The sequence below is a fragment of the Ranitomeya variabilis genome, chromosome 3 (assembly GCF_051348905.1).
Source record: "Ranitomeya variabilis isolate aRanVar5 chromosome 3, aRanVar5.hap1, whole genome shotgun sequence".
Classification (NCBI taxonomy): domain Eukaryota; kingdom Metazoa; phylum Chordata; class Amphibia; order Anura; family Dendrobatidae; genus Ranitomeya; species Ranitomeya variabilis.
This window is the reverse complement of record NC_135234.1, coordinates 394,237,638-394,264,812: the sequence shown is the minus strand read 5'-3', so window position 1 is coordinate 394,264,812 and position 27,175 is coordinate 394,237,638. Positions and strand designations below refer to the sequence as shown.

Here is a 27,175-nt window from a genome sequence, read left to right as displayed (position 1 = left end):
TAATTACTTAATGTGATCTAGATTGTATGCTTCTGTTAATGCAACCCAGAATTGCTTTTTTTTTTTTTTTTGCTGCTGCATCCCACTGTTGACTCATGCTCCAGTCTATGATCTTTAAATATACCCAAGTCTTTTTCACATGTGCTGTTGCTTAGCTCTATACCTCCCATTCTGTATATGCATTTTTTTTTCTTTCTTGCTCAGATGTAGGACTTTCGTTTTTTAACAGGGAGAAATGCATTTAGTTGCTGCCCACAGTTCCAGTTTTTGATCCTTCTTGAATCTTCTCTAGTATTAGCTATCCCTCATAGCTTTGTGGCATCAGAAAAATGTAATAAGTTTACCCTCAATTCCTTCATCTAAATCACTGATAAAGATGTTGAACAATAATGGGGCCAGGGCAGAGCCCTGTGGTACCCCACTTGAGACATTCTTCCAACTGGATGTGCAGCTATTTTTTGACCACTCTTTGGGGCCGATCATTAAGCCTGTTATGAATCCACCTAACAGTTGCCTTGTCCATTCCATACTTGGTCATTTTTCCAATAAGGATGGTGTGAGATACTTTGTCATGCTTTTGTGAAGTCAAGATATACTATACTGTTTTTCCCTGATCCACCCAGTCAGTGACTCTGTCTTAGAAGGAAATTAAGTTAGTCTTGCTTGACTTATTAGTTACCAAACCATGTTGGCTCTGGTTAATAACTTCATTCTCCTCCAGGTACTTGCATACATGTTGTATAATCTGTTCAAAGATGTTTCCTTGTATAGTAGTCAGGCTCACTGGCCTATAGTTCCCTGGGTCCACCTTCTTCCCCTTTTTGAAGATGGGGACAATATTTGTTCTTCTCCAATTCTTAAAACTCTGGAAAGTACTAAGTGCTGTTCTAAGGCTACGTTCACATTTGCGGTCGGCGCCGCAGCGTCGCCGCATGCGTCATGCGCCCCTATATTTAACATGGGGGCGCATGGACATGCGTCGCACTTGCGTTTTGCGCCGCATGCGTCCCTGCGGCGCCCGCGTCCGGGCGCAGAGGACGCAGCAAGTTGCATTTTTGCTGCGTCCAAAATCAATGAAAAAAAGGACGCATGCGGCGCAAAACGCAGTGTTGTGCATGCGTTTTGCTGCGTTTTTGTTTGCGTTGTGCGTTGCGGCGCCGACGCTGCGGCGCACAACGCAAATGTGAACGTAGCCTAAAACTTTCATGGGGAAACCTCATTCACTCAGCAAAATTCTGGATCAATATTTGTAAACCAATACCAAGAAAAGAACCTACACATATTCCGTATATTATAAAGATTTGCACTGTGTTTATGTTCTGTTCTGGATTTGGGCTTATACTAGAGACCAGAATACTGCTATGTGAATAAGTTATTTTTAAGCTGGCCTTTTCTCATTATTTTAACCAAACATCTGTTTAAAAGTTTTCATGAATGCTCCAAGGATGTATTGGCTGTTTTCTTGATAAATAATCTTATGTATATGACCAGCTTAAAGGTTTTTTTCCAATTACAAAATATAGATGACCCATCCATATTATAGGCCATCACTATCAGATCGCAGGGGGTCCTACACCTGGCACCTCTAACTATCAGCTCTTATAATAAGCTTCAGAGGCTAAATGTAATCACATTGAACAGAGCTGCAATTCTCAGCTTCATTCAGTGTAATGCAGCTGCTAATAGGTAGCGATTATCAACTGTTCATCTTGAACGGAGCTACTTTCAATATGTTTACATCCGGCCACCTTTGGAACATATGAGCTGGTCGGTGGGGGTGACAGATATTGGACCCCTCAACATCTGTCTGATGACCTGGAGTAAGTCATCAATATCTTGTGATCAGTCAACCCTTTAAAAGCTTGATGTTGAATAACATTGTAATTGGTATCCCACATGAGCAGCATGGATGCCACCTGTGTCAGCATGTCAAGTCAAGAGAAACCGGAATATTGATTCCAAAGGTTTCGGACAGAACACTGCAGCCACAATTCAATATACAAACTGTGAGTGTGTTTAAAGGGAATCTGTCACCCCATTTTTGGCCTATAAGCTGCGGCCACCGCCATCAGGGGCTTATCTACACTGTGTTCCAAATTATTATGCACAAAGAGATTAGGAGTGATATGGTTAGAATTTTTTTGTTTGTCATTTAAACTCATTGATGGTGATGTGTGTCAGGGCTCTTTATATCACTGAAAGCAATTGCGGATACCTGTGCAAATTCGTTTGGCAGGTGTGTCCAAATAAAGGCAAGACTACTTAAGAAGGCTGTTCCACATTATTAAGCAGCCTACATTTTTTTGCCAAAATGGGAAAGAAAAAGGATGTGTTGGCTGCTGAAAAGCTACAAATTGTGGAGTATTTTGGTCAAGGCATGACTACAATCAACATTGCCAAGACACTTCATCGTTATCATCGCACAATCAAGAAGTATGTAGATGATTCCCAGCACACACGTGTGCGTGCTGATAAGGAAAAATTGAGGACTCTTTCCAACAGGCAATTGCGTAAGGTTAAAAGAGCAGCTGCAAAAATGCCTTGTCATAGCAGCAGACAAGTTTTTGAAGCTCCTGGTGCCTCCAACGTCCTCAGAACAACAAGATGCAAGGTCCTTCAGAGGTGCGTAAGCCATCCTGTTGACCACCTCTATCCACTGCACACAAGCAGAAACGGCTCCAGTGGGCCAAACGATACATGAAGACTGACTTCCAAACTGTTTTGTTCACCGATGAGTGCCGTGCAACGCTCGATGGTCCAGATGGATGGAGTGGAGGATGGCTGGTTGATGGACACCCCATGAAAACACGGCTAAGGCGCCAACAGGGAGGAGGTGGAGTAATGATTTGGGCTGGAATCATGGGGAGAGAGATTGTCGGCCCCTTTATGATCCCTGAAGGGGTAAAGATGAACTCCATAATCTACGTGGAGTTTCTAAAACAACACTTCCTGCCATGGTTCAAGAGGAAGAACCGTGCTTTCCGCAGCAAGATCATTTTCATGCATGATAATGCACCATCTCATGCAGCAAAAAACACATCTGCATCTCTGGCTGCTATGGGCATAAAAGAGGACAAACTTATGGTGTGGCCACCATCTTCCCCTGACCTCAACCCCATTGAGAACCTCTGGAGCATCATCAAAAGGAGTGTCTATGATGGCGGGAGGCAGTTCACATCTAAGCAACAGCTCTGGGAGGGTATTCTGTCCACATGCAAAATAATTGAAGCCGAAACCATCCAAAAACTGACAAATTCAAGGGACTAGAGAGTTCAGAAGCTTCTTTCGAACAAGGGGTCCTATGTGCAAATGTAATATCACCTAGAATAAAGTTTTCACTTGAAAACTGTTTGATTCCATTTTGTAATAAGCTGATAATGCTTATAACTTCACAATTGGCCATTTTTTTGTTCAAAATAAAATAAAAAAGGTTGAAAACTCTGCTGTGCATAATAATTTGGAACATGCATTTTGAGTGTTTATTTTTTTTTTTTAAAGATACTGTTTTCATAGGCAGTTTGTTCCAAAACATTGCAATTATACTAGAATAGTAGATGACTCGAAAATAACAATGACTGCAATTCAGATAGGTAATTTAGAGAAAATATGAGGAAATATTATTTGCATAATAATTTGGAACACAGTGTACAGCATTCTGTAATGCTGCAGATAAGCCCCCGATGTATCCTAAAAGATGAGAAAAAGAGGTTAAGAAAAACAAGTTAGATTATACTCACCCAGGTGCGGTCCGATGGGCGTCGTGGTCCGGGTCCGGCGCCTCCATCTTCATAAGATGACATCCTCTCTTCTTCCTGCCGCGGCTCCTGTGCAGACGCACTTTGTCTGCCCTGTTGAGAGCAGAGCAAAGTACTGCAGTGTACACTCGCCGGTCAGGCTGGAAAGGTCAGAGAGACCCTGCGCACTGCAGTACTTTGCTCTGCCCTCAACAGGGCAGATAAAGTGCGCAGGAGCCGCAACAGGAAGCAAGGAAGAGGACGTGACAAATTCCCTTTAATTAGGCAGACTAATTTATTCCCGTCAACCTGATGGTTTATATAAAATTAGCCTTAAAGGTGTATGTCAGTCTTTTAAAGCATGGACTGTTGATAAATGCTATATGCAATGGAGACAAGATATATAATATATATTATGGACTGCCAGTTTCAACCCAAATCTGATGATTCAACTGTCATTTGTCCTATGTGTATTGTCACAAATGCTAAGTTGAGGGTGCATAATTCTTCAATTAGAGCAGGAGCCAAATTGGTGGCTTGTTGAATTTCATATGTCCAATCTTTTGCTTTCAAAGAAGAGAAGTCGCTGCTAAGTGTTTGACAGTCTTATTCCTTTTCTCCATTGCATGTGTATGGGAAGGTCAGGAGATAAACCTGTCAGTGGAAGGAGTATTGGGCTGACCGCCATATAAGATGGATTACCACTTTCAGTCTTTTTTTTTTTTTTTTAATTTATTTGGCCTCATCTGTGACTGTGGAGCCATGGGCAGGTGCGTATAGCATCTATAGCAGGTGCCTGACCGTTCCCTTTTAGTTTAAACATAATACAGATCTTGTAGGATATATATGGTTCATATTTGCTTTTATATGCTGAGCTACAGTGAATGACGGTCTTTATATTGCATGCAGATTCACGCACACACGACTGATATAGTTAGGTATTCCACCTTTGTATACACACCCTGTGCCTTCAATAAAAAATGTGTATGTTTTAGGGTGTAACCATCATTGACTCAGGCGATGCAAGGCAATTGCTATGGAGTTTATTTGCTTCACTTATTTAGTTAATCAAACTTTCATTTTGTGGTGATGTAGGATACGGTAAAACTTATTACATAAAAAGACCATAAGTGATGGTGTTCAGATAAGTCAAAGAGGAAAGAGGGCTTCCGAAGACAGCAAGCTGGATCCCATGAAAATGGGAGGACTGCCTGTAAATTGCACACCTGGGGAAATAGGAGTCTCACATTTGATGAGACTCGAGTCATTATTCTAAAAATTTGTGTCACAATAACTATATAATCCTGATCCTAAATGCCTGAATACAGTAGGACTCATAAGCTTTCTCAATTTCCATCTACCCAGCCTTCCTGACTTTTGCAGCTTGTACAGAGCAGTGGGAGAACTCAGTAGCAGGAGATACTGAAAGCTTGTCAATCAGGCTAGTTGGGGAGAGATTCCATTCAAACATAAACGCACCACAGCCTCATCAGGTCTGAGATGTATTCAATAATAAATGCAGGGTTCATTCCATCAGATCTGCGTTAAGGGGTTTGCATACTCTCTAAACGTTGGCCAAACCCCCCATGTTTTAATCTGAAATTACTGACTGTACTTTTCTTTTAAAGCGGATCCGTCACCAGATTTCACAATACAAACTGCATACATTATTAAATAGAGCCATAAGAAATGATGAGACTGATGCACCTGTGTTGAAAATTCATGGCTGTATAATTCTGATAATAAAGTGAGAAGTCCAGATAAAATTTACTTTATAGTGTATGCCGTTTGTAATGTGAAATGTGCTGACTTTTTTTTTTTTCCGTTTTAACTGCAATTAGTTTTTCCAGCAGATGGTAAAAAGACTTCTAATATAGTGCCTCTTTGTGGTAGCCCGTCAGAAGACTGACAAGGTGTTCACTACATAACCCCAATGCCCATTTTGTAAAATTTCATTCACAAGCTGGAAAAAAAGTAATTTTTAAGACAATAGTGAGTGCCATATGATAATTACTGCATATTATTGTAGTCATTTATATGTGCCCTAAAATAATAGTAATGAAAACTTAAACCCGTTCCACAAAAAAGGTCTAAGCAACTACATTGCCTAAAGAACAAAAAAGGCCTCTGGACCCAGCCAAACTGTTCTCCTGCTTTGCACTGAGGGGCAAAAACCCTAAAACGATTGGTTGTAAATTTAGCTTCAGATTTTCGCTTCCTATACTAAGTTTATAAGAATTGCTGCTTCCAACAGGTAGCACTAAAGTTCCTGACCTCTTCCTCTGAAGTGGCTTGCATATTGAAAATGATGTACCATAATCTTAATATTTCTTCGGTATCTGTTTCCCAAGAGTTTCTAGCTCTTATATGTAACTACCCATAAAGTGTTAAAATGCTAATATACACTATACAGATTGACCAGTAGAATAAAGATAATGGGGCTTGCAATTTACTTGATATTAGAAATCCAGTGTTCTGAAAAATGTGTGTTTGTGATAAACATTTAAAAGTTTTTTTGTTACTGCTCATTGTCTGTTTTACCTGCCTCATAAGCAATTAGTGCAGTGCGTACAAGTTCTTTTCTATCGAGCTTGTAAGTGCTGCCCTGGAGCCTGCCAAGATCGACTGCTTTACTGTCCCTGCACTTCTCTGATGCCACAATTTTTGTTAGTGGCACAGCTTTTCTGGCCTAAATTTTTAAGGAGGAGTACAGTGCTCTCCTGTCAAGCAGAAAGCCAGCTGAAAGGAGTAGTGGGCTTCTGCTGAACAGGATGATGCAACCATTTAAGGTGTAAGACCTATGGTTTTGCAGGGTTTAGGTAGGTTTCAGACTGGAGCTGGGATCTGTTTCAAAGAAGAACTCAAATGTGCAGCATTGCCAATAGGTTCTCTCCTTTGACAGAGGCAGTTATGTATTTTTTGGGGTGGGGGAGGGAGCAATATTAAGCATTTAATTTTCACATTAAGAAAGTGCATGAAGACTTCTAATCTTGTCAAACTGGTTCCCACAATGACAGGAAAGGTTAGTTTCTTACAGCACAAACTTGATTGCTGGATTATTACTCATCACACTTTTTAAAGCCTGATTTGTCCTAGATGTTGATTGTAAATGAAAAGGGTGGAAATTTTTTTTTTTATTTGGGATTAAAAGGTGAACCTCGAGCCTTGGGCAGTTAGCTCAATCTTGATTACGTCTGAGTAGTAAAAAATACATCTAGAGACCTCCTAGAAATTTGCTTGCACTTCTGGTCCCACTCCACCTAGTAAACGTCACTTGTGCACCAATCTTCATTTCTTTAGATCATCATGTGTTGCTAACAAAATTGCCAAGTATCCCCCCCCCCCACACACACACACACATTTTACTAATTCCTAGTAAGTTGCATAGATATTTATACTTGATGAGTAATTACAGTATAAAATGCCACTTTACAACAGTTTTTTTCCTATTAGATGTCAGACAGGTCCAGTCACTGTTAATGTCATAGGCTGACTGCTAGCCATAAAACCTGGTGATTGAAGCAATAAGTTATAGAAATTCCTTATCTTGTCACCATTGTCAACGGAACAAAGTCCTCTCCGTGAATAATAAAAGCCATCCTGGGGTATCATTTGCAAGAAAATGTTAGGTCCATGCATTGGGTATTTATAGTTTATTACTGATGACTATGCATTCTACACTTATTAAACATAAAATAGACACTCACACCTCATAGTCCTTGGTGCGTACATACTTGAAGTTAAAGGGAACCTATCACCCCGTTTTTTTCGGTATGAGATAAAAATACTGTTAAATATGGCCTGAGCTGTGCATTACAATAGTGTAGTTTGTGGACCCCGATTCCCCACCTATGCTGCCGAAATACGTTACCAAAGTAGTCATTTTCGCCTGTCAATCAGGCTGGTCAGGTCGGATGGGCGTGGCTTCTTCCCCCAGATATTGCGTAGTTTTCCGTTGGTGGCGTAGTGGTGTGCGCATGTCCAACGTCCCCAATCCTGCACGGGGGGGTGAAAATAGCAGCGATGTCCGTTATTCCATTGGTGGTCGGTGGGCGCGGCCATCTTCCTTTGGCCGCGCGTGCGCAGAAGCGGCGCTCTGCTGGCCGCGGCTTCAGGAAAATGGCCGCCGCGATCTCCATCTGCGCACGCGCGGCATCCCGCGGCCATTTTCCTGAAGCCGCGGCCAGCAGAGCGCCGCTTCTGCGCACGCGCGGCCAAAGGAAGATGGCCGCGCCCACCGACCACCAATGGAATAACGGACATCGCTGCTATTTTCACCCCCCCGTGCAGGATTGGGGACCTTGGACATGCGCACACCACTACGCCACCAACGGAAAACTACGCAATATCTGGGGGAAGAAGCCACGCCCATCCGACCTGACCAGCCTGATTGACAGGCGAAAATGACTACTTTGGTAACGTATTTCGGCAGCATAGGTGGGGAATCGGGGTCCACAAACTACACTATTGTAATGCACAGCTCAGGCCCTATTTAACAGTATTTTTATCTCATACCGAAAAAAACGGGGTGATAGGTTCCCTTTAATAAGGATGATGTATAGTCAGCTGCAACTTTTGTTATTATTATTATTATTATTATTGTTTATTCAATAATAATACTTCAGGAAGGATAAAAAAAAATCCCATCTGTTTTGCTCTCCAATTGAAAACCCACAGTAATGTGAACAACATGCAAGGATTGTCATTTATAATGATTTCTTAAGGTGACTGTTACAGGATATCACAATACACATTGCAAGCTTTATTAAAGGGAACCGGTCACCCCCCAAAATGTAAGGTGCGCTAAGCCCTCGATGTAACCTGAAAGATGAGAAAAAGAGGTTAGATTATACTCACCTGGGCGGTCCGATCCGATGTGTGTCGCGAACCGGTCCAGGGCCTCCCATCTTCATATGATGACGTCCTCTTCTTGTTTTCACGCTGCGGCTCCGGCTCCAGCGTACTTTGTCTGCCCGGTTGAGGGCAGAGCAAAGTACTGCAGTGCGCAGGCGCCTGGAAAGGTCAGAGAGGCCCGGCGCCTGCGCACTGCAGTACTTTGCTCTGCCCTCAACAGGGCAGACAAAGTACGCTGGAGCTGGAGCCGCAGCATGAAGACAAGAAGAGGACGTCACTGTAAGAAGATGGGAGGCCCCGGACCGCGACGCCCATCGTACCGGGACCGCCCCTGGGTGAGTAAAATACAACCTCTTTTTCTCCTCTTTCAGGATACATCGGGGCTTATCTACAGCATTACAGAATGCTGTAGATAAGCCCCTGGTTCCGGTGGCCTTAGCTCATCTTCCATTTTGGGGGTGACAGGTTCCCTTTAAATGATCTTAGACTTGATGAGGCTGGTGTATTTAAAGACCAATGTCAGAATGACTACATAAGGTAGTCTCCTCACACTTAGCCTGATTGACAACTCCTTAGTGTACTTCCTCCATTCTGCTGAGATCAAATTCAGCAAAAGTGCTGGCGCTTCCTAAGGCAGAAATGTTACCCCAGTCCCCAACTAGAGTAGTATTTCTGGCGAGGCATATGCTACTGAGGAGGTGAGCCAAATTAATCAATTCAGAGCATTGTACTGCATCATGTGCTGTTCATTAAGACTGTTGTGTGCTACGCCAATCTTAATCAGTCTTAATCAGTATATCTTTTGCCTTGGCCCGTAGCAGGATTCAGATTCAAACAGTTCAGTAATGCTATATATTGTTCTCCACGATCCCCTTGTTTGAGAATAAAGAGCAGTATTCCATGCCTGTGTGCTGTGATGCATATGGGAGATCTAATAGCAGTTAGGCTGGGTTCACACTGCGTTGAATCCGTCCGTTAAACGGACTACGTTACACCGCGGCATAACGCGGTGTAACGTAGTCCGCTAGCGCCGCCATTGACTCCAATGTCGGACGCATCGCTAGCGCACGCCCACAATGGGCGTGCTTTCACCAGCTCAGAGCTAACTGTAAAACAAGTCATGGAAGGGGTCAATAACCATGGACCTTCCCAGTCTAATAATATCAGTCCGCAGCTGTCTGCTTAGTCTTTGCTGGTCAGTAAAAATAGGGGGAACCCACTTTTTTTTTTTTTCTTTTTTTTTTTTTTTTAGGGTCCCTCTTTTTATTAGCCAGTAAAGAATAAGTAGACTAACACCAGCTCACAGTGGTCTTATTTTCTTTAGCTGGTTATTAAAAATTGGAGGGACCCCATGCCAATTTTTTTTTAATATTTATTCCTTTAAAAGGTGCCTGCTAAGCTCCACAGAGCATATTAAATATCTGTATATAGACTAGCTTTATCAGTTAGAAAACTAGCTTTAAATTGGAGATTACAGTATGTAAAAGATGATGATGATGATGATAATAATGTCATACAGATGCTAATTGAGGAAAATTTGCATTGTAATCGCATGACACTGGTCCTACTTTTCTGGATCAACATCAGTCCAATATTTATTTATTTTTAATATACATACGCTTGCGTGACTCTAGCCTAAGGCCCAGATTCATCAAAGTGATTAGGCCAGAATTCTAGAGTAAATTGCTTTGAAAATTTACTAAATTCATGCCAATTTTGTCCACTTTGGCCAAAATAGATGGAGCTGGAGTAGGACAAGGGCACCTCCTAATACATGACGTGCTCTTCTAATTCATAGCTAGCTTTGGCGTTCCTTACACTCACTGCACATCTTCCTCCAGTCCCTCTTACTAGAGTAAAGGTACCTTCACATTAAGCGACGCTGCAGCGATAGCGACAACGATGCCGATCGCTGCAGCGTCGCTGTGTGGTCGCTGGAGAGCTGTCACACAGACCGCTCTCCAGCGACCAACGATGCCGAGGTCCCTGGGTAACCAGGGTAAACCTCGGGTTACTAAGCGCAGGGCCGCGCTTAGTAACCCGATGTTTACCCTGGTTACCAGCGTAAAATGTAAAAAAACCAAACAGTACATACTTACATTCGCGTCCCCCGGCGTCCGCTTCCTGCACTGACTGAGCACCGGCCCTAACAGCAGAGCGGTGACGTCACCGCTGTGCTGTACTTTCACTTTCACTTTACGGCGCTCAGTCAGTGTGGGAAGCGGACGCCGGGGGACCCGAAGGTGAGTATGTATTTTGTTTTTTTTTACATTTTACACTGGTAACCAGGGTAAACATCGGGTTACTAAGCGCGGCCCTGCGCTTAGTAACCCGATGTTTACCCTGGTTACCAGTGTAAAACATCGCTGGTATCGTTGCTTTTGGTGTCAAACACGACGATACACGCCGGTCTGACGACCAAATAAAGTTCTGAACTTTGTTCAACGACCAGCGATATCACAGCAGGATCCTGATCGCTGCTGCGTGTCAAACACAACGATATCGCTAGCCAGGACGCTGCAACGTCACGGATCGCTAGCGATATCGTTTAGTGTGAAGGTACCTTAAGAGGCATGAGCCTCAAACAAATCTGGGCCAATAGGTGCAATTGTTAGTTAACACCTGCAAGGCTGCTTAGGTGATATTGTTAATTTAGGCTGAAAGACTCCCTTTTATATGTGCTTTTAGGTATGTTTTTGCATGACTGTGCACATCCTAGGAGGTAGATGGCCAGTGCTTACACTAATATCTATAAAGGTCTTATTTCTGGCAATGTAGACCTTTCCTGATCCTAGAAATATAACATCTGACTGACTCATTTTAGCAGTGGTCAGTTTTATTTAGGGGTAGTCCAAAAATATCTGATGCCCACTGGCTAATGTACTAGAAATATGTTTCTAGTGTGACCTCTGGACGTGCGACCAGGTTTCTCTTGTGTGTGTTTTTTTTTTTTTTTTTTTGTTTTTCTTCCGAGTCTAAATGTTTTGTAATATAAAGGAAAATTTTAAGTTTCAAACCCCTATGCCACTAGCCAATAGCTGCAATGTCATCCTTCATATCTTTAGGTGGGAGAGCAACCTTTTATCATCCATTTTTATTTCTGTGTTTTCGTTTGTAAAATCTGCATTGCCTACTGCAGTGTAACGTTTCTTGCTGAGTTGCGTTTTTTTTTTTTTTCTGTTTCTCGTCACTGCAGTAATCATCTAGACTTTGCCTTTTGCATTAATTATGATCCCAGGGCTTAAGTTCACAGGGTAGCTGAGAGATCAAGCAGTGTTTTATGCTAGGTTTCAGTGACACTGGCAAATGATTTGGGCAAATTAGCATTGATGCTATATGTTAGATAATAAATCTTCCCTCAGTGTCATGTGTACTTGATTGGAGTCAGTTTGGATCTGACATCACTACAAAGTGATTCGGGTTATGTTTAAAGAGGATCTGTCACCATGTAAAAAGTGGTCCGATTATGCTCTCATCTCAAGGGCTTGCTAACTCGAGTGTACATCACTGTGGAGTGCTATGCGATAAAACATCACATAGAATAACTCTGGTCCGAGTTCTATGGGACAGCTCAGATGTGCAATTATTTTCTCATGCCGATTCGGGATGAGAACAATCTCGGCATGCGGTGTTTACATCCGAGGAACAGATTGCACTCACACACAAGTCTATGGGTGCATGTGAAACTTCGGACTGCACTCCAATGTTATCAGAGTGCAGTCCGATTACCGCGGATGAAGGCAATAGAGAAGCTGGAGAAATTATTTTGCTTCCTCCGCACCTGTGCTTCTATAATCACATGCAAGAGAGTTGGTGCACAGTGCATGGACGCTCAGCTCAAACTTTAACCAGAGTTTTTGAGCCTAGTGTCATTTGCATAATCTGCCCTGATTCTGCTGCAGGAGACAACTTGTGCTTGTGTGATTCCAGACTCATCCTGCTTCTCCCCTGAGTATACCCTTTAGCTGTATTGTGGAGGATTCGGCTTTCTAGTGGCTTTTCTGATACGTAAAGGCACAGGGTTTTTATATCAAAACAATAAAGTTTATTGTCCTTCATAAACTTTACAGCTGAAAAAAAAAATAAAAATGAAACTGCCTTTCTTCAGCACAAATTAACAAAATAGTCCTTTTCTCTGGGTAAGGCAAAGTAGATCAAATGGTTTCACCAACTTAGTATTACAAGCACTCCACCATGAACGGTCTTGCTCCAGCACAACACATGGTCTGCTGCATGTTACTAGGAATGTAAAACCCAGACTGGATGGCTTTGTATGCCATAGTTAGGGTTTTGAACTGGAGCCTCTGGACAATAGGAAGCCAGTGAAGGGCTTGGCATAGGGGAAGATGCTGGGGAATAGCGGGGAGACAGGTGGATTAGTCGGGTGGCAGAGTGTAGGATAGATTGGAGTGGTGCTAGAGGGGTGGCCAGAGAGTAGGAGGTTGCAGTAATTGAGGCGGGAGATGATTAGGGCTTGCACTAGTGTTTTTGTGGTTTCATGATCAAGGAATGCGTGGATCCGGGAAATATTTTTGAGTTTGAGATGGTAGGAGGAGGCGAGGTCTTGGGTATGTGGCTTGAAAGAGAGGGCAGAGTCGAGGATCACCCCGAGGCACCAAGCATGTGGGACTGGGGAAAGTAAACAGCCATTGAGCTTGAAGGATAGGTCTGGTGGAGGGGTAGAGTGAGATGGACAAAACAGAATTCATCATCTTTCCCCATGTTCAGTTTAAGAAAGCGAGCAAAAAAGAAGGCTGAAATAGCAGACAGACATTGTGGAATTTTGGTCACTAAGGAGGTGAGGTCAGGTCCAGATAGGTAGATTTGCATGTCATCGGCGTAGAGATGATACTGCAAACCATGAGATTCTATGAGCTCTCCCAGGCCAAAGTTGTAGATGGAGAAAAGTAGGGGTCCTAGAACTGAGCCCTGAGGAACACCGACAGACAGGGGGCGAGATGAGGAGGTGGTGTGAGAGAGGGAGACACTGAATGTTCGGTCTATTAGATATGACGAGATCCAGGATAGGGCCAAGTCTGTGATGCCAAGAGATGAGAGAATCTGTAGCAGGAGGGAATGGTCCACAGTGTCGAAGGCAGAAGACAGGTCCTGGAGAAGGAGGACAGAGTAGTGCCGCTTGCTCTTGGCGGTTAGGTCATTGGTGACTTTAGTTAGGGCAGTTTCAGTTGAGTGATGTTTTCGGAAGCCAGATTGTAACCTGTCAAAGAGGGAGCAGGAAGAGTGGTGGGAGGACAGTTCAAGATGGACATGCTGTTCTAGTAGTTTTGAGGCATAAGGGAGAAGAGATATCGGGTGATAGCTAGACACAGAGGATGGGTTGAGGATGGGTGTGATCGAGGCATGTTTGAAGGATGAGGGAAAGACACCATTTGTAAGTGAGAGGTTGGAGAGGTGTGTTAGAGCTCAGCGACCCTGGAAGCCCATCTTAGATCTCTGGTCAGCCAGGGCTGCCTGTTGATTGTACGAGTTTTGCGATGCGTGAGGGGGGGCGGCTGAATCAAGTGTTGCTGTTATTGCGGTGTTATAAAAAGTGGCAGCAGAATCTGTGTCATGAATTGAAGCTATGTCTGTAAGAGGGAGAAGGGACTCAGAGTGATTGTAAATTGAGGTGTTTGAGATTTCTGCAAGGGTGGGTGAGTTTGTGGAGCGGAGGTTGCGCACTAATAGAGGAGAGGAAAGAGAATGTCAGTAGGTTGTGGTCAGACAGGGGGAGGGGTGAGATTATTAAGGGAACAGGCGGGCGAAGATGAGGTTCAGCGTGTGGCATCTTTGTGAGTGGCCGCAGAGGACCATTGAGTGAGGCAGTGAGCGATAAAAAGTTAGAGGCAGCTGAGGTAGAAGTGTCAATGGGGATATTGAAGTCACCCATGATGATAGTGGGGATGTCAGCAGAGAGGAAATGAAGTAGCCAGGTGGTCAAGAAAGGAGGAGATGGCTAGTTATGAGGGGTGGTAGATGACCGCCAGCTGGAGGTTGGAGGGGGAATAAATGCGGACGTAGTGCACCACGAGGGAAGAATAGCGGAATTGGGGTAAAGGAGCAGGTATCGGACAGGAGCAAGCCCACTCCTCCATGTTTTTTGCTGGGGCGAGGGGTGTGAGAGATGGAATCCGCCACAAGAAAGTGCAGCTGGAGAGGCTGAGTCAGATGGGGTGAGCCAGGTTTCAGTGATGCCAAGGAAGGAGAGTTTGTTGGTGATGAAGAGGTCATGGATAAATGACAGTTTGTTGCTCACAGAGCATGCGTTCCATAGTGCTCCAGGTAGGGGGACCAGGGGAGTGAGGGTTAGATGAATGGGAATGAGGTCGTCATCATCATTTCGAAAACGTGTAGAGGATCATGGAAGAGGGTTGGAAATGAGTGTGGAGATCTGTTGAGGAGGGCCAGGATTTGGGGATATGTCGCTACCAATGAGGAGAGTAGCAGAGAGAGCGTTAGAAGGTGGGAGCAGGATAGGACATGATGCGGCCGTGTGTGTCTGGAGAAAAAGGATTGTATGTGGAGGAACAGTTTTGAGGAGGAGGTCAGATGGCTGGGGAGGATGGAGGGAGAAATGACTAGTTCCGTTCTAGGTGGGGGGATTACAGGATGTAGGAAAAAATAAGTATTATGAGGGTGAAAGTTAAAACAATCCGAAGCATTGTAGTGGTTTTATATTGTGTTACCTTTATAGACAATTCTAGTCTAATTCAGAGTAGTGTAGTTAGAAATCTGTTATTTGAAAGATGTCTGGAGCAGACGCATGGCTCTGAATATATCTGGAACTAAGACCACTCAGCTGTATTTGTTCACTCTCATGTCTCCCACTGCCATGAATGTACGTCACTGAATAAAGAATTGCACTAGGAATGGTGAGTGCTGCCTTTTTCTATTTTATGGACATGTATATAATCTATATCTCAGTATACGCGAGATATGTGCTTTTTTTTAAATTTTTTTTTAGTGTGGCTAATTTTTATGATCTGCGCCAGTGGCTGTTCCTCTCAAGTTACTGTAATTGTGCAGAGAAGCCTAAACACGCGAGAATCCTGTGAGCAACTCTCCTCGGTCGGAACCATAAAAAGCAACTGTAAATAAATAGACCTAGATCTAGAACAATATGGAAGATTTGAAAAAAATAAATAAATAAAAAAAATAATAAAATGGGCGAGCAGTGGGAATAAAAGCGTAAAATCTGACCATGTGCACTGACAATAGGCCTTCTTTAAAGGGAACCTGTCACTCCCAAAATCAAAGGTGAGTTAAGCCCACCAGCATCAGGGGCTTATCTACAGCATTCTGTAATGCTGTAGATAAGCCCCCGATGTAACCTGAGAGATGAGAAAAAGAGGTTAGATTATACTCACCCAGGGGCGGTCCGGTCCGATGGGCGTCGCGGTCCAGGGCCTCCTATCATCTTACGATGACGTCCTCTTCTTGTCTTAATGCTGCGGCGCAGGCGTACTTTGTCTGTCCTGTTGACGGCAGAGCAAAGTACAGCAGTGTGCAGGCGCCAGGAAAGGTCCGAGAGGCCCGGCGCCTGCACATTGCAGTACCTCAACAGGGCAGACAAAGTACGCCTGCGCCGGAGCCGCAGCGTGAAGATGAAGATTGGAGGTCCCGGACCGGGATCAGGACCGCCCCTGGGTGAGTATAATCTAAGCCCCTGAGGGCCCGGTGGGCTTAGCTCACCTTCGATTTTGGGGGTGACAGGTTCCCTTTAAAAAGGACCTGTCACCAGGTCAATATTGGCCAGTTTTTTCTCTCATTTTATTTCTGCTGGTCCCAGTTACTACTATTTTTGTATTTTGCTTTCTCATAAATTTACTTTTCGTTCTTTAGTACTACTGTTTTTTTTTTGTTTTTTTTTTTCCTTCCGTCTTTGCCAAGGAAGAATGGCTCAAAGGACAATCGTGCTGAACAGTCTAAAAACACACTCCTTTAACCCATTCACCCTGAGCCTGTTTTCGCCTTCATGACAAGGCCAAATTTTTCAACTGTCATTTTATGTGGTAATAACTCTGGATCCCACTGATTCTGACATTGTTTTTTTTTTTCGTGACATATTGTACTTCATGATGGTGGTAAAATTTCTTCAATATGACTTGTGAAAAAAGCATAAATCTGACAAATTTTGAAAATTTAGCAATTTTCAAACTTTTAATTTTAATGCCCTTAAATCAGTTATAAGGGTTAAAAGTTGACCATTGATTTCTCATTTTTACAACAAAATTTACAAAACCATTCATTTTAGGGACCACATCACATTTGAAGTGACTTTGAGGGGCCTATATAACTTTTTTTTTTTTTTTACACTATTCTAAAAAATTCACCCCTCAAGGTGCTCAAAACATTCAAGAAGTTTAACCCTTAAAGTGCTTCACAGGAATTAAGGGAATGTAGAAGAAAAAAACAAATCTTAATTTTTTAAATTAAAAAAACTGTACTTTAGACCAAATTATTATTATTTTTTTTTTTCACAAAGGTAACGGGAGAAACTGTAAACCAAATTTTGTTGTGCATTTTCTCCTGAGCATGCCGATACCCCACATGTGGAGAAAAAACACATGTCAGCGCTTAGAAGGGAAGGAGCTCCATTTGACTTTTGGAGGTTAAAATTGACTGGAATCATAAGCGGACAGCATGTCCCGTTTGGAGAGCCCCTGATGTGACTAAACAGTGAGAAAAAAAAAAGTCACCCCATTTTGGAATGTAGATTCCTCAAGGAATGTATCTAGATGTGTGGTGAGCACCTTGAAACCACAAGTGCTTGAAATAATTTTACAACTTAGATCTGTACAAATTTGAAATTGTTTCCCACAAAAAAAACCTTTCAATTTTCACAAGTATAGCTGAAGAAAGTGCCCCCAAAATTTGTTGTGCAATTTCTCTTGATTACAGATACCTCATATGTGCTTGACAACTTCTTTTGCGGCACAGTGCAAAGCTCAGAAGGGACAGAGCGCCACATTGGAGTTCAGATTTTGCAGGATTGGTTTAAGGCTGCCATGTCACTTTAGTAGAGGCCCTAAGGTGCCAGTACAGCCGAACCCACGCAACTCCACCTAAGGAACCCCATTTTGCAAAATACACCTCTCAATAAACTTCACTAGGGGTGCAGTCATCATATTGATACCACAGGTGGGTGACAGAATTTTATACCATTGCAGACTCCATATACAGAGCTCCTAAGTGCTAGAGGAGCAGAATCTCCCCCACCCCCTCAAGTGAGCCCATTTTGGAATTTATCTACAAGTGCAGTGACCATTTTGACTCTGTAGGTGTTTTCCAGAAACAAACAGCAGTGGATTTTGCTGAGTGAAAATTGCAATCTGCCATGAACATCTTAGTGCACAGCTCATGCTTCTGGCGACAAAAAACCCTGTCAATTAGGCAGGTTCTCATCACTACAGAAATGCCAAACGCAGACGCTAAATATGGTTTAGGCTCATGAGGGAGAGGGGCATTTTGGATTTGGTAGCACAGAATTTGCTGGATTTCTGGATAATGTAGGGGTGAGTTGCTTTCAACTTAAAGGACTTTGTGTTTTTAACTCCTTAGAGTTCTTTGACAAATGTATGCATGGAGCCGCTACACACAAGGCAGATGCCAGCTGTGTTCCATAGCCAGCATCTGCCTCTTAACAGCAGCCCATCTTTGCTGTTTTAACTCCTGAAATGCTGCAGTCAATCACTGATGGCAGCATTTTAAGTGCATGATCTGACCCTCGCATTTGTTTGGGTGCCCACCGTCCCCTTTATGTGACTGCAGACTCTTGAATACCCCCAGCACACGCACTGTGCTCTGCAAGGATTTGCCGATTTCTGAGCTATTGTAGAATTTATAATAAATATCACTCATATAATGTAAGTAGTAAGTGAAATCTTTGGCATCTTACTACCTATATTTCTCTGCCATATCTGTTCATCATGAATCGTGGCATTTGTTAAAGGGGCCCACTGAGACTTTCGCCTGGGGCCCACGAAAACCTGGAGCCGGCTCTGATGCTACCCTTCAGTTAGGTCATCTAATCACATGGTAACCTCGAGAGAATTACTTGACCTTGTGTTCTCTGAAGGAGATCACCATCTCAATCACCAGAATTGCCTTTGTGATGCAATTGCATGGACTGTTCCGCAGAGAGGGTAAATGGGCCTCTCAGAATGTCATATCAGATATAATGTGGGAGATCATAGATCAGCCGCCAGACTATATACTTATAATTAATAGCTTATTTAGAAGTATATACAGTTGTGTGAAAGTTTGCCCCTCCCTGATTTCCTATTTTTCTGCATGTTTGTCACACTTACTGTAAATGTTTCCGATCACCAAACAAATGTAAGTATTAGACAAAGATAATACAAGTAAACACAATACGCAGTTTTTAAATGATCTTTATTAAGGATAAAGAAATCCAAACCTATATAGCCCTATGTGAAAAAGTGATTTCCCTTTAAACCTAATAACTCGTTGGGCCACAGCAACAACTGCAGTCAAGCGTATGCGATAACTGGCATTAGTCTTTTACAACGCTCTTGAGGAAATTTGTCCCACTTATCTTTGCACAATTGTTGTAATTCAGTCACATTGTAGGACTTCCCAGCATGACCCACCTTTTTAAAGGGAACCTGTCACCCCCAAAATCGAAGTTGAGCTAAGCCCACCGGCATCAGGGGCTTATCTACAGCATAATATAATGCGGTAGATAAGCCCCCGATATACCCTGAAAGATGAGAAAAAGAGGTTAGATTATACTCACCCAGGGGCGGTCCCGCTGCTGGTCGGTCCGATGGGAGGCCCAGGACCGCGACACCCAATCTTCCTAGGATGACATCCTCTTCTTGTCTTCACGTTGCGGCGAGGGCAGAGCAAAGTACTGCAGTGTGCAGGCGCCGAGCCTCTCTGACCTTTCCCGGCGCCTGCGCACTGCAGCACTTTGCTCTGCCCTTAACCGGGCAGACAAAGTACACCTGCGCCTGAGCTGCCGCATGAAGGCAAGAGAAGGAGGATGTGATCGTAAAAAGATGGGAGGCCCCGGCCAGCGACGCCCACCGCAGCGTAACCGCCCCTGGGTGAGTATAATCTAACTTTTCTCATTTTTCAGGTTACATCGGGGGCTTATCTACAGCATTCCAGAATGCTGTAGATAAGCCCCTGATGCCGGTGGGCTTAGCTCAGCTTCCATTTTGGGGGTGACAGGTTCCCTTTAAAAAGGTGGTTCATGCTGGGAAGCCCTCCAATTTGACTGAATTACAACAATTCTGCAAAGATGAGTGGGCCAAATTTCCTCAAGTGTTGTAAAAGACTAATTGCCAGTTATCGCATACGCTTGATTGCAGTTGTTGCTGTGGCCCAACCAGTTATTAGGTTTAGGGGGAAATCACTTATTCGCATAGGGCCATGTTTAAGTTCATGCTACAACGTCTTAATTGGATTAAGGTCAGGACTTTGATTAGGCCACTCCAAAGTCTTAAGGTACCTTCACACTAAGCGACGCTGCAGCGATATCGACAACGATGCCGATCGCTGCAGCGTCGCTGTGTGGTCGCTGGAGAGCTGTCACACAGACAGCTCTCCAGCGACCAACGATGCCGAAGTCCCTGGGTAACCAGGGTAAACATCGGGTTGCTAAGCGCAGGGCCGCGCTTAGTAACCCAATGTTTACCCTGGTTACCAGTGTAAATGTAAAAAAACAAACACTACATACTTACATTCGCGTCCCCCGGCGTCCGCTTCCCTGCACTGTGTAAACGCCGGCAGTAGCAGGGCACAGCGGTGACGTCACCGCTGTGCTTTGCTTTCCGGCCGGCACTGACACACTCAGTGCAGGAAGCTCTGAGCAGCAGCGCGGACGCCGGGGGACGTGACAGACATCAGAAGATGAGTATGTAGTGGTTTTTTTTTTTACTTTTACAATGGTAACCATGGTAAATATCAGGTTACTAAGCGCGGCCCTGCACTTAGTAACCCGATATTTACCCTGGTTACCATTGTAAAACATCGCTGGCATCGTTGCTTTTGGTGTCAAACACGACGATACACGGCGATCTGACGGCCAAATAAAGTTCTGAACTTTCAGCAACGACCAGCGATATCACAGCAGGATCCAGATCGCTGCTGCGTGTCAAACACAACGATATCGCTATCCAGGACGCTGCAACATCACGGATCGCTATCGTTATCGTTGTAAAGTCGCTTAGTGTGAAGGTACCTTTAGTGTTGTTTTTCTTAGGGTATGTTCACACGATCCTGATTTCAATCCTTTTTTTTTTCAGGACAAAAACCGCAGCTCTTGGCAGAAAACGCAGGTGCGTTTTTGGTCCGTTTTTGGTGCGGTTTTTTATGCAGTTTTCTCTGCAGATTGTCTGTGTTTGACACAAATAAAGCTTTAACTGCAGTGGGGGAAAAAAAAAAGAAATGATGTCATTTCCTTGTCCAACCCTTTTCTTCTTCCATCCTCCATTTTGGGACTAAACACCAAAATGAGTGGACGTGTTTTGAATGACAGCGCTCCGCAGAGTGCTGAGCGTAGGCCAGATCACAGCCCGCGGATCCAGCTCTATCCAGCTATTTAAGTCTATGTTCACATTTGCGGTCTGCGCCGCAGCGTCGGGCGCCGCATGCGTCATGCGCCCCTATATTTAACATGGGGGCGCATGGACATGCGTCGCACTTGCGTTTTGCGCCGCATGCGTCACTGCAGCGCACGCATCCGGGCGCAGAGGACGCAGCAAGTTGCATTTTTGCTGCGTCCAAAATCAATCAAAAAAAGGACGCATGCGGCGCACAACGCAAATGTGAACATAGCCTAAGTGCCACGTATTTAAGTGCCACATATCACGTATTTAAGTGCCACGTATTTCAGTGCCACGTATTTCAGTGCCACGTATTTCAGTGCCACGTATTTAAGTGCCACGTATTTAAGTGCCACGTATTTCTTTGCCACGTATCACGTATTTCAGTGCCACGTATTTCAGTGCCACATATTTCAGTGCCACGTATTTAAGTGCCACGTGCCACGTATTTAAGTGCCACGTATTTAAGTGCCACGTGCCACGTATTTAAGTGCCACGTATCACGTATTTCAGTGCCACGTGCCACGTATTTAAGTGCCACGTATCAAAGTGCCACGTATCACGTATTTCGGTGCCACATATTTAAGTGCCACGTATCACGTATTTCAGTGCCACGTATTTCAGTGCCACGTGCCACGTATCAAAGTTCCACGTATCACGTAGTTCAGTGCCACGTATTTCAGTGCCACGTATTTAAGTGACACGTGCCACGTATCAAAGTGCCACGTATCACGTATTTCAGTGCCACGTATTTCAGTGCCACGTGCCACGTATTTAAGTGCCACGTATCACGTATTTCAGTGCCACGTATTTCAGTGCCACGTGCCACGTATCAAAGTGCCACGTATCAAAGTGCCACGTATCACGTATTTCAGTGCCACGTGTCACGTATTTAATTGCCACGTATTTAAGTGCCACGTATCCCACGAAGATTTTCCATGGAGAACAGACACATCCAGAGATATGTCTGCTCTCCACGGCTGCAGCAACACACTGACAGGAGCCATAGTTCCTGTCGGTGTGTCACTGCGCATGCGCGAGCGAGTTTACCGGCGGTCATTGACCCCGGCACTCTCACTTAACGGCAGTGCTGCGTGGGAAAGTTCAACGCAGCTGTACTGCTGTTAACCGAGACGCCGGAGCCATTGAACTCCGGGACAGTACGCGATACACTGCTAGGAGCTTCGCTCCTGGCAGTGTATCGCCGGAGAGCAGCCGATCGGCGTGGGACACTCGTTTTATGGATTCTGCGGACAGGGAGTATGGATTTGATTTTTTATTTTGTGATTTTTTTTCCTGGAGGATCGAGGGCTTCGCCTACAAGTGTGCTGTTGGTGAGTATATACTCTATGTTATGTGTTGTATGTACTGTACTGTGTGTCATGTATGTGTATTGTGTGTGTTTTGTGTAACTTTACAACTGTGCTAAGTCGCCGGACACAGGGACAACTCTCCCATCCTAATACCGGATGGGATTAGTAGTCCCATACGGCGACTTAGCACAGTGGTGGCACTAGCGTCGCATGGGGACACGCGCACACACACACACACACACACACACACACACACACACACACACACACACACACACACACACACACACACACACACACACACACACATACCAAATCAATCACGATCCCCATGCGACGGTATGCCTCCATGTCTCTCCGCCCAAGCACTTCCGCCCACGCACTTCCGGCCGCTTCCCCGCACTTCCGGCTGCAGCGGTTCTGCACCACAAACCGCAATAAAACCCGCAGATATATTTTTGATCTGCGGGTTTTACTGTGGGTTTGACCTCACAATGGAGGTCTATGGGTGCAGAACCGCTGCTGTTTCGGGCAAAGAAGTGACATGCTCCTTCTTTTTTCCCGCAGCTATTCAGCGCGGCTTTTTTTTTTTTTAATTCAGGATCATGTGCACAGCGGTTCCTGTTTTCCATAGGGTACAATGTACTGTACCCTGCATGGAAAACAGCTGCGGAACCGCAGCGGCAAAACCGCTGCGGTTCTGCAGTAAAAAACGCACTGTGTGAACATGGCCTTAAGCCGTTCAGAGGTGGACTTGATGTGTTTTGGATCGTTGTCCTGCTGCATAACTTAGGTGCGCTTCAGCTCGTGGTCAAGATCAGATGGCTTAAATTACCCCAAGAGCGCAACAATGACTCATTTTAGTAGGCTGGTCACTCCTGAAAAGGTTCACCCCTGATACATGTTTTCAACATTTGTGGATATTGCCTTGCGCTGGCGTGTACTCCGGAGGACCGAGAATGAACTTCAATCCAATATTGCGGCCAGCATGCAGCCAGCGGGTAAGGAAAGGGTGAATCAAACACCCGAAAACCCCGCCCATATGACCCAAAACTGGTCCCGCCAAATTGAGGTGACAGGTTCCCTTTAAGTGAAGGCAAACCCTTTCACTCAGGGCCCTGTAGGTTGTGGATTTCTTTTTTCCTTAATAATAAAGACCTTCGTTTAAAAAACTGCAGTTTGTGTATACTTGTGTTTTCTTTATATATTTAAATTTGTTTGGCGATCTGAAACACTTAAGTATGACAAACATGTAAAAGAATAGAAAATCAGGAAGGGGCAAAGGCTATGTGCACAAGTAGGAAAAGTGGTGCAGAATTTTCTGCACAAAATCCGCATCTCCTGGCAGAATCCGCAGCTGTGGATTTTGTGTGGTTTTTATGCGGAATTGATGCGGATTTTCAGCGGTTTTTGCCACTGTGGATTTTTATCATGGAGGGGTGCAGAAACGCTGCAGATCCGCACAAAAGACGTGACATGCACTTCTTTGAAATCCGCAGCAATTCACACTGATTTTTCCGCACCATCTGCACAGCTTTTTTTTAATCTCATTGATTTACATTGTACTGTACATCACAGTCTGCAGCGTTTCTGCGCGGAAAAATCCGCTGCGGATCCGCATTGTGTGCACATAGCCAAACACTTTTTCATACAACTGTATAGGGAAGAATAAGAGCACTGTCCTCCCCAGCATGCAGCTATGTTACTGTCTTTAGCTGGTCATGCGATGATGTACTGATGCAATATGGGACTTATAACCTAACATAGAGGAATAAAATGCAGGATGAATGCTAGCAATCAATATGGTGGCTGACTCACATGGATGTATACATACTGAAAATAAGTGAAGTGCAGATCGTCCCCATCAGGTGTAGTTAAACACTCATAATTTTATTTATTTTTTTTGTCCCTTCTACAAGTAGTCTTAGGACAGCTGGGTGACCTGGAAAGTGTAGTGGCAGCCATATCAGTTGTCACCCAGTTCTACAAATCAACATAGCTGTGCAGGATGACCCCCCCCCCCCCCCCCCTTTTCATTCTTTCAATGCCTATTATACATGTTTATGCTACTTTTCTTAACAGAACTAGGAGAGCTCAATTTTCCAATAAAGCCTGATTGCTTTCATTACGTAATATGGACTATTTTTGTCTTTGACAGCAGATTGTAAGGGCCAGAATATATAATCTTAAGCTGGAAAATGGTAATATGGCCAGCCTTGGTTTTCTTCTCCTAGGCTTTTGTAAAGGTGTAGTAATGATGCTATCTGCAAGGAATGTGCTATTTACAGTACCTGAGAAGGTGAAGATTCACTGGTGGTTACCAGATGGCTTGCTAAGGCTACGTTCACATTTGCGTTGTGCGCCGCAGCGTCGGCGCCGCAACGCACAACGCAAACAAAAACGCAGTTGCGTTATGAACAAAAAACGCAGCGTTTTGCGCCGCATGCGCCCCCCCAAAGTATAGACAATTTTTGCATTTTTTTTGGAAAACGCATGCGTCGTACAACGCACCACGACGCAAGTACTTGCGTCGTCTGCGTTGTCAATGCAAATCAATGGGAAAAAAGGCGCATCGACGACGCAAAAGCGACGCAAACACGACGCATGCGTTTTTTAAAAAGTCGGCGCCGCAAAAAAAATGCAACATGTTGCGTTTGCCGCGCCCTGACAGGTGCGCCCTAACGCCGCATGCGGCGTACGACGCACCAAAACGCATGTACATGCGGCGCCATGCGGCCCCAATGTTAAAGATAGGGCCGCACGACGCATGCGTTTTGGTGCGGCGACGACGCTGCGGCGCACAACGCAAATGTGAACGTAGCCTTAGCAATACACAGCTACAGACAAACCAGAAGATTCTTGTGGTTCGTAAAACAGTGAAATTCCCCCCCAGGCAGGTACTGTTTGTTTCTTTAGTTGACTCGAAGGAATGTCTCAATTATTTGAGTTGAAAGCAAGTCGTTTAAGAATTATGTTTTGGGTGTCTCGCACAGAATATCTTGCAGCCGTTAATTTCAAGTAAAATATGTAATAAGTACTTTGACTTCTCCTGTTTGGAGGCGTTGCTGCTATCATAGACAGTTTTATTCCTTTCTTATACCATCTGTATGTTATAAAACTCATTCTTCAGCAATCTTTTAATGTTTCTTGAGAACATTTCTTCCCAGATATTTGCGTGATACAAATAACAAAATCTGCTTTGCTACATTTCTTGGACTGGCAAATTACCGTACTTAATATCTGGCCATTGTTTTCCCATATAACGCAATTAAAGGAGTTTTCCCACAATCAAAAGTTCTTTAATCAATAGATCTTGGAATAATAATAACTTCCACAATGGGATGTGTTTAACCCCTTTCTGACATCAGATGTAATAATCAGTCCATGTGACCTGGGCCTGTTTGACCACGGATGGATTATTACATGTGCGCGATCGCCGCTGGTTGTTAGCTGATTCTGACCCCTGACACCCGGTACTAAGTGCGGACCAGTCACAGACCGCTCCAGGCACTTTAACACCTTCACGACATACGCCGTACTAGTACGGCGCATGTCGTGTCACCCCCTTTGATGTGGGCTCCGGCGGTGAGCCCACATCAAAGTCGCGACATGTCAGCTGTTTTGTACAGCTGACATGTGCGCGCAATAGCTACCGGAAGCGGTAGTTAAATGCTGCTGTCAGCATTTGACAGCAGCATTTAACTACCGCTTCCGGCTGCGCGGCCGGAAATGAGCTCATCGCCGACTCCCGTCACATGATCGGGGGTCGGCGATGCATCAGGATGGTAACCATAGAGGTCCTTGAGACCTCTATGGTTACTGATGCAGGCCTGCTGTGAGCGCCACCCTGTGGTCGGCGCTCATAGCAAGCCTGCAATTCAGCTACATAGCAATGATCATCAGATCGCTGCTATGTAGCTGAGCCGATCGAGTGGTGCCAGCTTCTAGCCTCCCATGGAGGCTATTGAAGCATGGCAAAGTTAAAAAAAAAAAAAAAAAAAAAAAAAATGTTTTTAAAAATATGAAATTTTTTTTTAAAAAAAAATATAAAAGTTTAAATCACCCTTTCGCCCCATCCAAAATAAAACAATAGAAAAATCAAACCTACACATATTTGGTATCGCCGCGTTCAGAATCGCCCGATCTATCAATAAAAAAAAAAATTAACCTGATCGCTTAACAGTGTAGCGAGAAAAAAATTAGGAACGCCAGAATTACGGTTTTTTGGTTCTCCGCGACATTGCATTAAAATGCAATAATGGGCGATCAAAAGAACGTATCTGCACAAACATAGTATCATTAAAAACGTCAGCTCGGCTCGCAAAAAATAAGCCCTCACCTGACCCCAGATCACGGAAAATGGAGACACTACGGGTATCAGAAAATGGCACTTTTTATTTATTTTTATTTTTTTTTAGCAAAGTTTTGATTTTTTTTTTTCACCACTTAGATAAAAAATAACCTAGACATGTTAGGTGTCTATGAACTCATAATGACATGGAGAATCATAATATCAGGTCAGTTTTATCATTTAGTGAAGCTAGCAGAAAAGCCAAACAAAAAACAAGTGTGGGATTGCACTTTTTTTGCAGTTTCACCACACTTGGATACTTTTTCTTGTTTTCTAGTACAAGACATGGTAAAACCAATGGTGTCGTTCAAAAGTACAACTTGACCCGCAAACAATAAGCCCTCACAT

At 44.1% G+C, this 27,175-nt stretch overlaps 1 protein-coding gene and 1 long non-coding RNA gene across 3 annotated transcripts in view; both read left to right on the top strand.

Moving 5' to 3' along the window:
* Positions 1-27,175, top strand: part of LUZP1 (leucine zipper protein 1) — a 133,494-nt gene that overhangs the window by 8,922 nt on the left and 97,397 nt on the right. The gene's annotated exons all lie outside the window — the stretch shown is intronic.
* Positions 20,652-26,503, top strand: LOC143816105 (uncharacterized). Its single transcript, XR_013223888.1, has 3 exons — positions 20,652-20,821; positions 23,215-24,813; positions 25,304-26,503. It is a non-coding gene; the product is annotated as an uncharacterized LOC143816105 (long non-coding RNA).